At 35.1% G+C, this 12835-nt stretch overlaps 1 protein-coding gene across 19 annotated transcripts in view; it reads left to right on the plus strand.

Moving 5' to 3' along the window:
• The window catches only part of PAM (peptidylglycine alpha-amidating monooxygenase), a 283208-nt gene that overhangs the window by 124062 nt on the left and 146311 nt on the right, over window positions 1-12835 (plus strand). The window lies entirely within an intron of this gene.

The raw sequence follows: 12835 nt of genomic DNA on the forward strand, positions 1-12835 counted from the left end.
TAAATTTTTTTAGCACAATCTCCTTGTTATAAGAGATATATTTTGAAGAAATATTTGCAGAACTCATACAAACGTGACATACAGAGCATTTTGAGGAGAATTAGGTTGTTGCTAGGGCTTTCCTTGTTGTAGGTACACCCAAGAAGCTCGAACTGACTTCTCTCGTGTGTGTAAGTGTGGTGTTTCATCAAGCCCAAAACGGCCAGAATTAATTATGCTTTGCAACCAGGCAGTGCAGGAGTTTCTGTGTGTCATTAGAAGACAGCCCTTTCCTTTCCCAGGGCTGCAGCAATAGGGAGAGACCTGGGTGTTTCAGAATTGCAGTGGCTGATGATTCACGGTTGCAGATAACATTCTATTTTTCTTTTAAGTACTGAGAAAATAAAAGTGTTCTACTTATTTGGGAGATAGCCTTTGAAATTGATGTTCAGAAGCTCTAGAAAATACACATAGTCCTCTTTGGGAGGACTAAGGATTAACATTCGTTTATTTGAATACCTATGTATAATCCAACCATCTATAATTAACTACTTTTACTACTGTGAAAATTACCCTCACCCCCAACCCCTGCCCATCTTCAAATGACCAGGCAGATGACTCTTCCGTATGTTCAGTTGTTAATGTCCTGGCCTTCAATTCCATAAGGTCTTTATTTAATATTTAGTCAGAAGACTTTGTAATGAGGCTGGGAATAAGAGAATGACAGTTGCTCACTTATGAAATGTGCTTCTTCTCATCTCCTCTCACTGTTAAAAATGATTTTCCTCCTGTATTTGCTTAAACTGACTTTATATTACTTTTTAAAAAATAGCCACTAAGTGATCTTTAGCACTTTTTTCCCACCGAGAATATCATTATTTTCTCAAATAGTCATTTGTTGTGGTTCATTATTCTGTTTTTTTTATCCTCGTTATTTTACAGTAATAACATTTAAATTATTTAACAGTAATAATCAGTAACTGTGTTGGGGTCAGTATTCTCAGAAAGAGTTCCCAGAGGAATTCACTTAAAATAATGTAGAAGAGCTTCATTTTCATAAAATAAAATGTGTTTACTCATTTTTATCATCTTACAATCATTACAATAACTCCGTGGGAAAAGAACATATATTTAGTAAATTATTGTTATTTTGTACTGTCTGCATTCAGCTTTGCCTCATGCAGTAGAGGTGTGCTGTTCCTTCCATAATGTGTAACTCTTTGTTGCTCCTTCTGTTGAGACCATGTGGTTCCCAGGAGCTTTGTATCCAGGACCTGGCAGTGAAGCCCCTGAACTAGGGTTAGCAGATCATTGCATCTTACTTCCCCTTTCACAGTGATTGGTTCAGAAGAAGGTGTGTGACCTACACCAGTCCAGTCAAATCTTAGGACTTTTGCTGGGAACCCATTTTTCTGTCACATGTGAGCCAAAGGTATGTGGTCAGAGGATCAGCTCCATTTAGGAAGGCAGCCATGCTTGGAATAAAAGGCAAAGCAGAGAGACTGAAAGAATATAGGTTCTTGGTGGCATTTCTACTTTAGGGAGTTTTCAGTTATATTAGCCTTCTTGTTTCAGCCGAGTTGAGTTGGGTTTTCTCTGACTTGGAACTGAAACTACCTAACTGGATAAGTGATTCACTTGTTTTCCCTGATCAGCTCAGAACAAGTTGTTGAAAGTTTCTGCCACTTCCCTCCATCACTTACTCTATTGACTGCATGCCACAGACCCCGTGAGTTGTTCCTGCTGGCATACGGGTTGTATACCTTATAACCTTCATGAGAAACAGTAGTTGTACTTCTTAGTTAGTATACTCAGAAAGAATTGGATAAAGAACCCCATACCCTTTTCCTCCTGAACTTGATGTTCTTGGTGAGGAAGACATAGAACTATAATTGTGTGAGTGCTTTTGATGAAGAAAGTATTCTTTTCTTAAAATGCAAGTGAAATTAAATTTAATACAGATCCTTAAGAGGAAAGGAGATAGATAGACAAGGAAAGAAAAATGAAAAAGTATTAGAAGAAAGAAATAAAAGATAAAAGGGAATAAGAAGAGTAGACCAAAAGAAAAGGAAATATAAGAAAATAGAATGATCAAGAACAAAAATAAAGGGAAAAAGAAATCAAGAATAAATATAATGTGAAGAACAGAACCATCAAAGAATTAGAAAAAGAGCAGTAAAGAAATCATAAAAACAAGGAAGACATTAAGGAGTTAAATTTTTGTTTTGTTTCAATGACAGAAGACCAAGAAGAGCAACAAAATTAAAAGAAAGGCAGGGCTAAGGAGCCAGAACTTGAGTTGGTAGTTGAGGCAGACCAAGTTGATTAAAGAGATGTATTCAGTCAAAAGATTTTTTTTTTAGAAAGTACACCTTAAGTTTTCGCAAGAATGAAAGATACATCAATTAATCTGATGTAACTCCTTTCCTTGGGGAACTTGAGTTTGTTAGGTAGCCTTGGATAGAGAAACAGCAGATATAGAATAGAGGCAGAGAGAACCTTACTTATAACTTATAATATAGACGTACAACTAATGAATTTTGCTGGTGAAACACAAGTCTAGATTAGTGTCTTACCAAATATCAGTCGCATCAAGCCTTCGAGTTGCAGTCCAGTCTGCCCTTCCACAGGCTCCAGAGCAGCCTTTACGAACTGGTCCTGTTAAACCTGCTCTAGAGAGTCTGGGGAACGTAGTTTATTACCTATTGTAATATCAATTTTATAACTGAAGAGAGCTCACTTTTTTTCTTCTCTGACTTGAAATTAAACAACAATAATTTTTGTCTTTCATAAATTTCACATTGATTAATTTTGCTCAGGCTTTGGGAAGATTAGGGAGAAGAGCGACCAGGTTTTGAGTAGCCGGTATAGAAGCTGGTGTCCAATGGCACTGGCTTCAAATCCAGCAGAGCCTCGAAGTGGTGGTATCTCCAGACTTTTCTTTTAGTGCTCTCCCTCCTCATTTGGTCCCCTTTCTCCCCGGGGACCCTGTAGGCGTTTGCTGTCACCAACTCTCATATGAACAAACCTGACAATTTGATACAAGGCCAGCTCATGATCATAGCAAAGTGTCATCATCAATTTGATGTTAACTATTCTATAGGGGGTTGACTTTTAAATAAAATAAATGAGGCGTAATTACAATGATTTTTACATAAGGTGTATTGTCTAAATCTAAGCCAAAACTAGTGGGATCAAATGTAGGCTTTAGAGTGGGCTGACAGCATTCTTGTTTCAACTCTTGCTGTGTCAGCTCAGGGATGTTTCTTCTAACCAGCTAGCCTGTTCCCTCATTCATAGACAGGACCATAGTAGAATCCAGGCAGGCTGAGTCTCTGTCTAAGCGAGGTATGACCAGTGGCATGTCCCGTTTGCCCTCCACACGGTAAGTTCTTAGAAAATATGAACTCATTATTTTTATTATGTATTTTGAGGAAAATGTGAATGAGCCTTAAGATGAGAAGGAAATCGTCAACCCTTATGTGTTCAGTAATGACTTCATGGAGAAAGTGCGACATTGTAATAATTTTGAAGGAGAGGACAGGCAGCTAAATGAAGGAAAAATAAAAAATAGGAACCTGGGCAAGAGAAACCTGGAGAAAGTAAGCAAGGAAGTAAATCTTTCAGTGTGCTTATTTTTTAGGTATTTATTTCCATTAAATGTCCCTTATGATCCGGGAATGAAAGAACACTGGGAATGGATATGTTTTTCTTAAAGTTCTTATATATCTTTTATACTGCTTAGAAAAGAAGTTATCAAAAGCAGTTTCAGCAGTATGAAGCCTTATTTTTTTTTTTATGTCAGTTTGAAACCAGCATAGATTTCTTTACTTTGCTGAAATCTTGGCACATTGACCTTCTTTAAAAATTACTCTTTTCTAGTGTAAGTCCCTTCAAATCCTAGGTTTATATAGCATTTTATTTATTTGTTACTTGTTCAACTTAGATCCTCTGAAGTCTTCACTTACAGACTTACAAATGCAAACTAATATGTAAAAAACATAATTTTACAAAATTGAATATTTTCTCCGAATGTAATAACTTGAAGCCATGTAATGGAATTTTTCCCCACTAGGTTGTTAGACTGTCATCAATGTAGACCTTTTCCTCTCGTGTTTCAGAGCAGTTTGAAACTATAGAGGAATACCCATTCTCCTTTCTCAACCTCTTGCAAATTCTTGTCTCATTCTTTATTTGTTTTTTGAAGAGTCACAGATCATGCTTTGAAATCAGAAAGCACCCTTCACCTGTGTTCCTGGGTACAAATATCTATTGCCAAGAATGCCAGGAAATAGAATACTTCTGAGTTTAAAGATCACAGCAGATAACCCAGAGCAGCAAGTTGAAAAATGTGAAATTATGGTCTCAAGTTATCACTTATTTTAAAATAATATGAAAGAATGCAATCACTGAAATAAAGCCAGAATGAACAAAAAAGTCCTACAAAATTTTTTTTCAAAAGCTTCCCACAGTGTTTATCTTGTTTCTTTTCTTTAAAATGAGTAATAATTATAAAGTGTTTACTAATATATTTTAACCTTTTAATTTTCTTAAGAAGGAAGAGATTCCCCTTGCCTCAGTAGTGCATATATAATCATGTAATAAGAACCTAGAACTTAAAGAGTTTTTTAACTGTACCTGTTTAAGAAATAAATTTTAAAATATCAAGCCATAATCATAACATCACTTATAAACAGCATTTGCTCAGGATATGTTTATCAAAGAGGTAATAAACAGGTTACCTGTAGAATGCTGTGATGCCTTACTTTCCTTAAGTTCAGAATACTGATTCAATTAGACTTTTTTCATGTAAAGTCATTTACTTGAACAGAAGTTTGGCTTTTGGCTGATTCTGAGGATATTATGATATGTTAAATCTATATATCTTAATTCAGTCAATATGAAAAAAAAAAAAAGTACCTCTGGTTAGTGCTTAAAACTCAGGACAAAATTAGCAAGGACTCCAGAAAAATACTGCTTTACTGGAATGATTTTTAGTTCTTTGAGGGTTCTGATCTACTTGTTCCCTTCTCTTTTGTTATTAGTGTGTAATAATATTGCATTTTTTTCATAATTTTAATTGTTGATACTATTGCAGATGTCCCCATTCCCCCTCAACTCCCCCATTAACCCTTCTCTCAGCCCCCACTCCCCCTTCCCTCTGGCCATCACTATTGCTGTTGTCTGTGTCCATGGGTTATATATATATGCTCTTTGGATTATCCCAATTTTGCATTTAAAAAAATAATGTTGTGTTCTTTTGAGTACAGGAATAAGAAGAAAGACATACCCCACCCTCCCATTTCTCCATTTCCCATCACAGGCTAGCCTGACTCATTACATAAGGGGAAATGATTAACCTGTGGGTATCAGTAGTCTTCTGGGCACCAGTGGTAGGTTCTCTGTTATACGCATTAGAGATACGGCTCTCCCCAAAGCAGCTGGGTCACTGCTGGGAGATGCCCAGAGAAGATCCGCACCTGCTCCAGAGTTTATTATATACCTGGAACCCCTGTGGATTCCCTGACCACTTTTGTGTGGTCAGTGGCCTCATTCCATCCTTTCTTCTCTAGTTGTCTCACCTCTCCACCAATATACCCTTACCCTCATCTAATTCAATCTGTACAGTAGGAAAAACACGGCAGATGGGTTTGCTTTTGACGTAAGTCCATTTGATTGAAAGTAGCGGCTGGAAAATGTTAAGAATTGCGATGCCATGAGAAAGACAGAAACGGTGGCTCCAGTAGCCAGTCCTGCACCAGGGCATTTCTATTGCTTAGAAAAAACAGACCATGAATAAAGATTGATTGCACTAAGTCATTGTCTAAAAGTGAACATGACTCATGGCTTTTAGTGTTTCTTATTCCTCTATTTTTCATTTTTTCTCCCTTCACAAAAAAAAGGAAAGAAAGGAGCATGGTGGTCTTGTTAAAGAAGGAGGAAAATTAAGGAATATCCTAACTCTGGACTAGCACCTGCTTTTTATTTAGAAAGACTTAGGCAATATGCATAAAATTCTATGGTTTGCAAAAAGAGCGACAGAAGAGATTATAATGCTATGCCCTGGCCTTTCCACAAACTGAGGAAGTAATATTATTTATTTTACCATTGGGGAAGCTGATTATTAGAAAGGACAGTCATTGGGCCCTTGTTTTGTTTACTTCTCTGTTTCACATTAAATTGGTTTTTCCACTTTCTAATTTGAAAGCTCAGGATTAGTGTCAGTTAAGATTCTACATATCAAATTCTCAACTTGTATTTATTTGTCTAATTTTCCCCTTGCTTCATCAACGAGGCTCAATGCTGCAAATCAAATAGAAAACAACAAGCAAAAAAGTTAAATGGATCTTAAAAACAGCAAATTAAAGTTGCATGTAATTCATTCTGATTGTTTAAATTACGATACTTTATTTTTACTAAAACCTATTTGATGTCCACTTAGGGAAGATAAGATCGAACTACTAATAGTGGTTTACTCTGAGAAAAATGTAAACATGTCATATACCTGGGTTCAGAGTTGCAAATACACACTGACCTTTGTTTTGCTTCATCAAAAATAAGGAGCAAAAAGGAAAAGGACTCACAGACATGGACAACAGTGTGGTGATTTCAGGGCGGGAAGAGGATTAAGAGGACTAAAGGGTAATGGAAAAAAATACAATAAAGATTAAAAAAATGAGAAACATAAGGGAGACTTTTCCTTTTCAATTAATTTTTGATATTTTTAAATGTATACAATACTTAGAGAATATTAGAAGTAACTACAGTATAAGAGACTCCCTTATGATCACTGATTTTCTCAGTAAGATTTAGAGTTCTATTTTTTTTTCTAGTAAATTTTTAAAGGAGAAAATATATTTATTGAGTGCTTTTATGTAACAGTGCTACATTAGGCACTTTGTAAACATTGTCTCATTAATTCTCATAAAAACTGTTCAAGGTACTATTATTCCCATTTATTATACGATTCTTAAATTCAAGGAGATTGAATAATCTGTCTAGAGCCAAATAGCCAGTAAAGAGAAGAACGATGATTTAAATACAGGTTTATTTGAATCTGAAACCCATGCTCATTTTATAATTCTGTGCTGCCAATCTGTTAACGGCCTATATGTTTCCCAGAGAATGTTACTATATATATTTTATGGTGTTTTTGGCTTTAAATGTGAGGGGTATGAACACACACATATATATCTTTGATTAGACACATATTGTAAAATAAAAGCTTCCTTTTGTTAAACACCCAAAATAAAAATTACTGGCTCCATCCTAAATCCTTGAATAACTTTTTTCTTATATTTTTTCATGTCCATCCAGAAAGAAATGCTGCTAGTATGAATTCTGGTAAGATATTCCTAATTACCAGACTGTTAAAAGACACCTTGCAATCAACTTAGTTTAGTTCAACACAATTTTGAATTGTTCCTGTCTAAATCTAAGACAGAGATTAGCAAATTATTTCCTAATATGTCAGATAGTAAATATTTCTGGCTTGAGAGCCATATGGTCCCTGTTATAACTGCTGCACTTAGAAAGCAGTGGAGGAGGGTATGTAAATGAATGACTTGGCTGTGTTCCAATGAAAAACTTCATTTACTAAAACAGGCAGCCACCCACGTGCTGTAGTTTCCTGATCCCTGATTGAAACCATTGCATATGCCATTTAAGCTAATAAATGGATTTAACCTTTGGCCACTCATGACTATGTCTTTTGACTTATAAAACATAGAGAATAAAAATACCAATGAAAGGTTAACAGCACTTTGATCTTTGTTCCTTAGTTACCTATTCAGTTTTCAAAAGTAAATGGTTGTAAACAAGACTTTTCTTATTTGGAATATTGTATTTCAGACTTCTCCATCTCAGTAAATGGTAATTCCTGCTAGTTATAGTTCCTCTAAGCCAAATATACTCAAGGGATTCTTGGCTCCTCTTTCTCATGCCCCCTAATCAATATGCCAGCAAATTCTGTTGTTTCTACCTTCCAAATACATCCAGAATTAATCTTTTCTCACCATACCCATCTTTCCCACTCCGGCCCAAGCAGCGTCCTCTCCTTCCTGGATTATTACGGTAGCTTCCTAACTGGTCTCCCTCGCACCCTTGCATGTCTAGAGCCTGGACTCCATGCAGTGGCCACAAGGATCTGATAAAAACAAAAGTCACATCACCCTTCTCAAACACCTGCCTTGAACAACAATTAATTTTTTTAAATGTTTAAAAAATAAAAAAGTGAGGGGTATGATATTTATTGGGTAGCATTGATCGTCTAGTTTTTAAGTGTACAATTCTATGATACGTGATCTGTACGTTGCACTTTGTGCCCACCACCCACAGTCAGAGCATCTTCCATCATCATATATGTGGCCCCCTTTACCCTTTACTACCCCTCACCCTCTCCCCTCTGGTGACCACCACACTGTTGTCAGTCTGTGTCTATGAGTTTCACTTCTATATCCCACATATGAGTGATATCATATGGTTCTTGGCTTTTTCTGATTGATCTATTTCACTCTTCATAATATTCTCAAGGTCCATCCATGTTGTTGCAAATGACCATATTTTGTCTTTTGTTATGGTTAAGTAGTATTCCATTGTTTATATGTACCACTTCTCCCTTATCTAGTCCTCTACTAAAGGGCACTTTGGATGTGTCCATGTCTTGGCCACCATGAATAATGCTGCAGAGAATAAATGTTTTCAAGTTTTGGGGGTAGATACTCAGAAGAGAGATTGCTGGGTCATATGGTAACTCTATTCTTAATTTTTTGAGGAACCTACATACTATTTCTATAGTGGACATACCAGTTTACATTCCCACCAGCAGTGAATGAGGGTTCCTTTTTCTCCAATACCTCTCCAACTCTTGTTTTTGCTCGTCTTGTTGATTATAGCCATTCTAACAGGTATGAGATATTATCTCACTGTGGTTTTGTTTTGCATTTCCCCAATAGCTAGTGAAGTTGAGTATCTTTTCATATATCTGTTGGCCATTTGTATGTCTTCTTGGGCAAACAGCAGTTGTGACAAGGGTTTAATGTCCAATATAAAGAACTCATACAACTCAACATCAAACAAACAATCCAGTTAAAAAATGGGCAGAACATGTGTGCAAATGCTCCTTTAAAAGCTTCCTGTACCCCATTTAAAACCAAAAACTTTATAGCAATGTTCAAAGCCCTTTTTTTCCTGCAATCTTTTCCCACTCTAGTGCCTGTCATCCCTCTTTTATCAGTATTATAGGTGCAAAAAAATTCCACTACTTGCTGGCTAAAAAATCTTAGGCAAGATACTTAAACCTTAGTGAACTTCAGTTCACACGAACAAAATTTCATGTGAAACTACATGTGAAAACTTCATGTGAAAACTACATGTGAAAGAAAACTTCAAAGTGAAGTTGGTTAAATTACAATTATGGATATTTCGTATATCAAATAGACTCCAAAAGGGAAGTACATAAAGCATTTGAATATTCGATCAACAGAACAATTTAATATACATTAAACATATAGTAAATATAATTTAATATCTATGTGGATATAAAATTTTACATTTTAGGAAGAGAATATACATTCTTTTTGAGTGCATATAGAACATTTATAAAAATCACATACCTAGACATAAGAAACCTTGGTTTACTACAGTAGTGTTGTATAGCCATGATCCTTTGGTAATAGTCCAATAAAACTAGAAATAGACCATGAAATGATGTCATGGAAAAAACTTAGCTACTCAGAAATTAAGGACAATTCTACACAACTTCTGAAACAAAGAGAAAAACAAAAATTGAAATTACAAATTATCTAGAGTAACAGTAAGAAAAATATTTCCTAATGAAACCTGTGAGACCCAGCTAGAGCAGTACTCAGAGAAAAATCAATAGCCTAAAATTCTTTTTTAATGAAAAACAGAATAAAAGTAAATCTACATCAACATTCAACTTAGTAAATGAGGAAAAGAGCAATCAAGTGAATGAAGAGCAAGAATAAAGATAAAAGCTGAAATTAATAAAATAGTTTAAAAAAAGAAATGTATAAATAAAATTAGAAACTTTCTTTGAAACATCCATTAACATGGATAAACTCATGGCAAGCCTATAAGGATAAAAAAAAGTGCAAAAAATACATTATTAAGTATTAGAATGTAAAAAGAAAAAATCTAGACATTATTATGTGAAAATCTATTTGAATAAATTTTATAATCTTGAGGAATATGTGATTTTCTACAAAGTACTTAGCTATCCAAATTGACCTAAGAACCGAACAGACCACTAATTATAGAAGAGATTGGAAAGGTAAAAATATTTTAAATGTATACACAGACATCCATGCACATACACAAACTTTTAAAGATGACAATTATTTAAGTAAGAACACATGACAGAAAAGGCTAATGTACCAAGTATAAAAAGAGCTCCCAGACTGAGAAGACAGGCAACCCAAAAGAAAAGCAAATGAAGAATATTAATATTAACAGAATGAATGAAGTCCAACCCTGTTAATAATCATAAAAATTAAACTGAACTTTAAGAAGCAAAATAGAGACAAACTCATACATAAAGAATAGGATGACAGCCCTGGGAGTTGGGGGGACTTTGGGGAGATGGTGGGATAGAGCAAAAATACAAAGAATTCAAGACATGGACAACAGTGTGGTGATTGCTGGGTAGGGGGAGGGGTGGGTGGAGGTAGAAGAGGATATAAGGGGGATAAATGGTAATGTAAAAAATACAATAAAAATAAGATATTAAAAAATTAAAAATTAATTAAAAAGAGAGGCACCATATTTTTTCACCCATTAATTTGGCAAGAAATTAAAAAGAGCTGTGATATACAAAGCTTTTTAAGATGAAAACTATGTAGTCTCATAAATTGTTGGTGAGAGGATTTTTTGGAAAGTTATCTTGAGTTATCTTTTAAAGTAGAAATACTCATATCCTTAAAATCATGGGAGATTATTTTATAGAATATTAAGTAATAAGTGAAAGACTGAGCCTTGTCTACATGTCTTGCCCCAAAGTATTTTAACTGTATTAATTAATAACAGCAAACCTCAGAGTCATGTTTGGAGGGTATTCCTATCTTAATAAAAATAAATAATAACAAAACCCTACACATGTGTGTCTCTTTGGTTATTTTTGTACAGACATGGAGAAGGTTGGCAAGAGGGACATTAAGTTGTAAAAACTGGTCTTTTGAAAAGGTAGCAGTGGGGAAGGATGACAATAGATTTGGGTGTATATATGCATATATATGTTGTTTTATCTTATAACTTAAAAATTAATAAAGAAATAAACAATATCACTAATGAAAAGTATACCAACTAGAAGAATATTCTACCTCTCTGATATAAACTCCTAATGTTCTAGCAATTCCTAGAGGGATTTTCCACACAATGCCTCTAATGAATTTTTAATTCCTATACCTCTGCTTTGCAACAGTACTATTAAGAGATCCTGATTAATTAAAGAATTTAGGAAATTTGGTACACATTTAGAAACAAATACAGCCAGATTTGTAGAGGGTCATTCTTCTATTAGAGTCAGTTTGAAGATATTTGTGGAAAACAATCATTCATTTCCATATTAGCAAGAAGAGTGTTTCCCTTTGCATTTACTAGGAAAGGGAAATATACCAGAAAAATATATTTTGTCAGATATAAGTATCGTTACCCCAGCTTTTTTTTCATGTCCTTATGCTTGGAATATTTTTTCCCATTGCTTCATTTTCAGTCTGTGTAGATATTTTGTCTTGAGGTGGGTCTCTTGTAGACAGCATATATTCCAGTCATGTTTTCTTATCCATTCAGCTACCCTATGCCTTTTGACTGGAGCATTTAACTCATTTATGTTTATGGTTACAATTGGCAGGTACCTGTTCATGACCATTTTTTTCCTTTGTACCCATGTTCTACTCCTTCTCTCTCTTTTTCTTCATCTTTTTAAACCAGCCCCTTTAGCATCTCTTGTAATGCTGATTTGGTGGAGATGGATTCTTTTAGCCATTTTTTGTCAGGGAAACTCATTATTTTGCCTTACACTTTAAATGAGAGCCTTGTTGGGTAGAGTAGTCTTGGTTGCAGGCCTTTGCTTTTCATTACTTGTAATATTTCTTGCCATTCCCTTTTGGCTTGTAGTGTTTCTGTTGAGAAATCAGCAAGCTGCCTTATCAGAACTCTTTGTATGTTACTAGTTGTTTTTCACTTGTTGCCTTTAAGATTGTCTCTTTGTCTTTAAATTTTGTCATTTTCATTATGATGTGTCTTGGAGTAGGCCTCTTTGGGTTCATCTTGTTTGGGACCCTCTGTGCTTCCTGGACTTGCATGGCATTTTTCCTCATCAAGTTAGGGACACTTTCTGTCATTAGTTTTTCAAATGGGTCTTCTATCCCTTGCTCTTCTTCTTCTTCTCCTTCTGGTATTCCTATGATATGAATATTATTATGTTTCATGTTGTCCTGCCACTCCTTAAAACCTCTTCATTCTTTTTGAGTCTTTTTTCATTTTGTTGCCCTAAGAGGTTTTTTTTAATACCTTGTCTTCCAGCTTACTGATTTAATCCTCTGCTTCATCTAACATGCTTTTACTTCCTTCTAGTGTATTATTCTCTTCAGAAATTGTATTCTTCATTACCTCCTGGCTCTTATTGATAGTTTCTACATCCTTTTTCATGCTTATGTATTTCCCAGTAAGTTCCGTGTAGCTTCCATAGAGCTCCATATGGTTCTCACTGAGCTCCTTGAGCATCCTTATAACCATTATTTTGAACTCCATGTCTGATAGGTTTCTTGCCTCAGTTTCATCTAGCACTGTTTGTGGGGATTCCTCCTTTCCTTTAGATTGGGTGTTGTTTCTTGGT

This window comes from Desmodus rotundus, chromosome 1, assembly GCF_022682495.2.
Source record: "Desmodus rotundus isolate HL8 chromosome 1, HLdesRot8A.1, whole genome shotgun sequence".
NCBI classification, from domain to species: domain Eukaryota; kingdom Metazoa; phylum Chordata; class Mammalia; order Chiroptera; family Phyllostomidae; genus Desmodus; species Desmodus rotundus.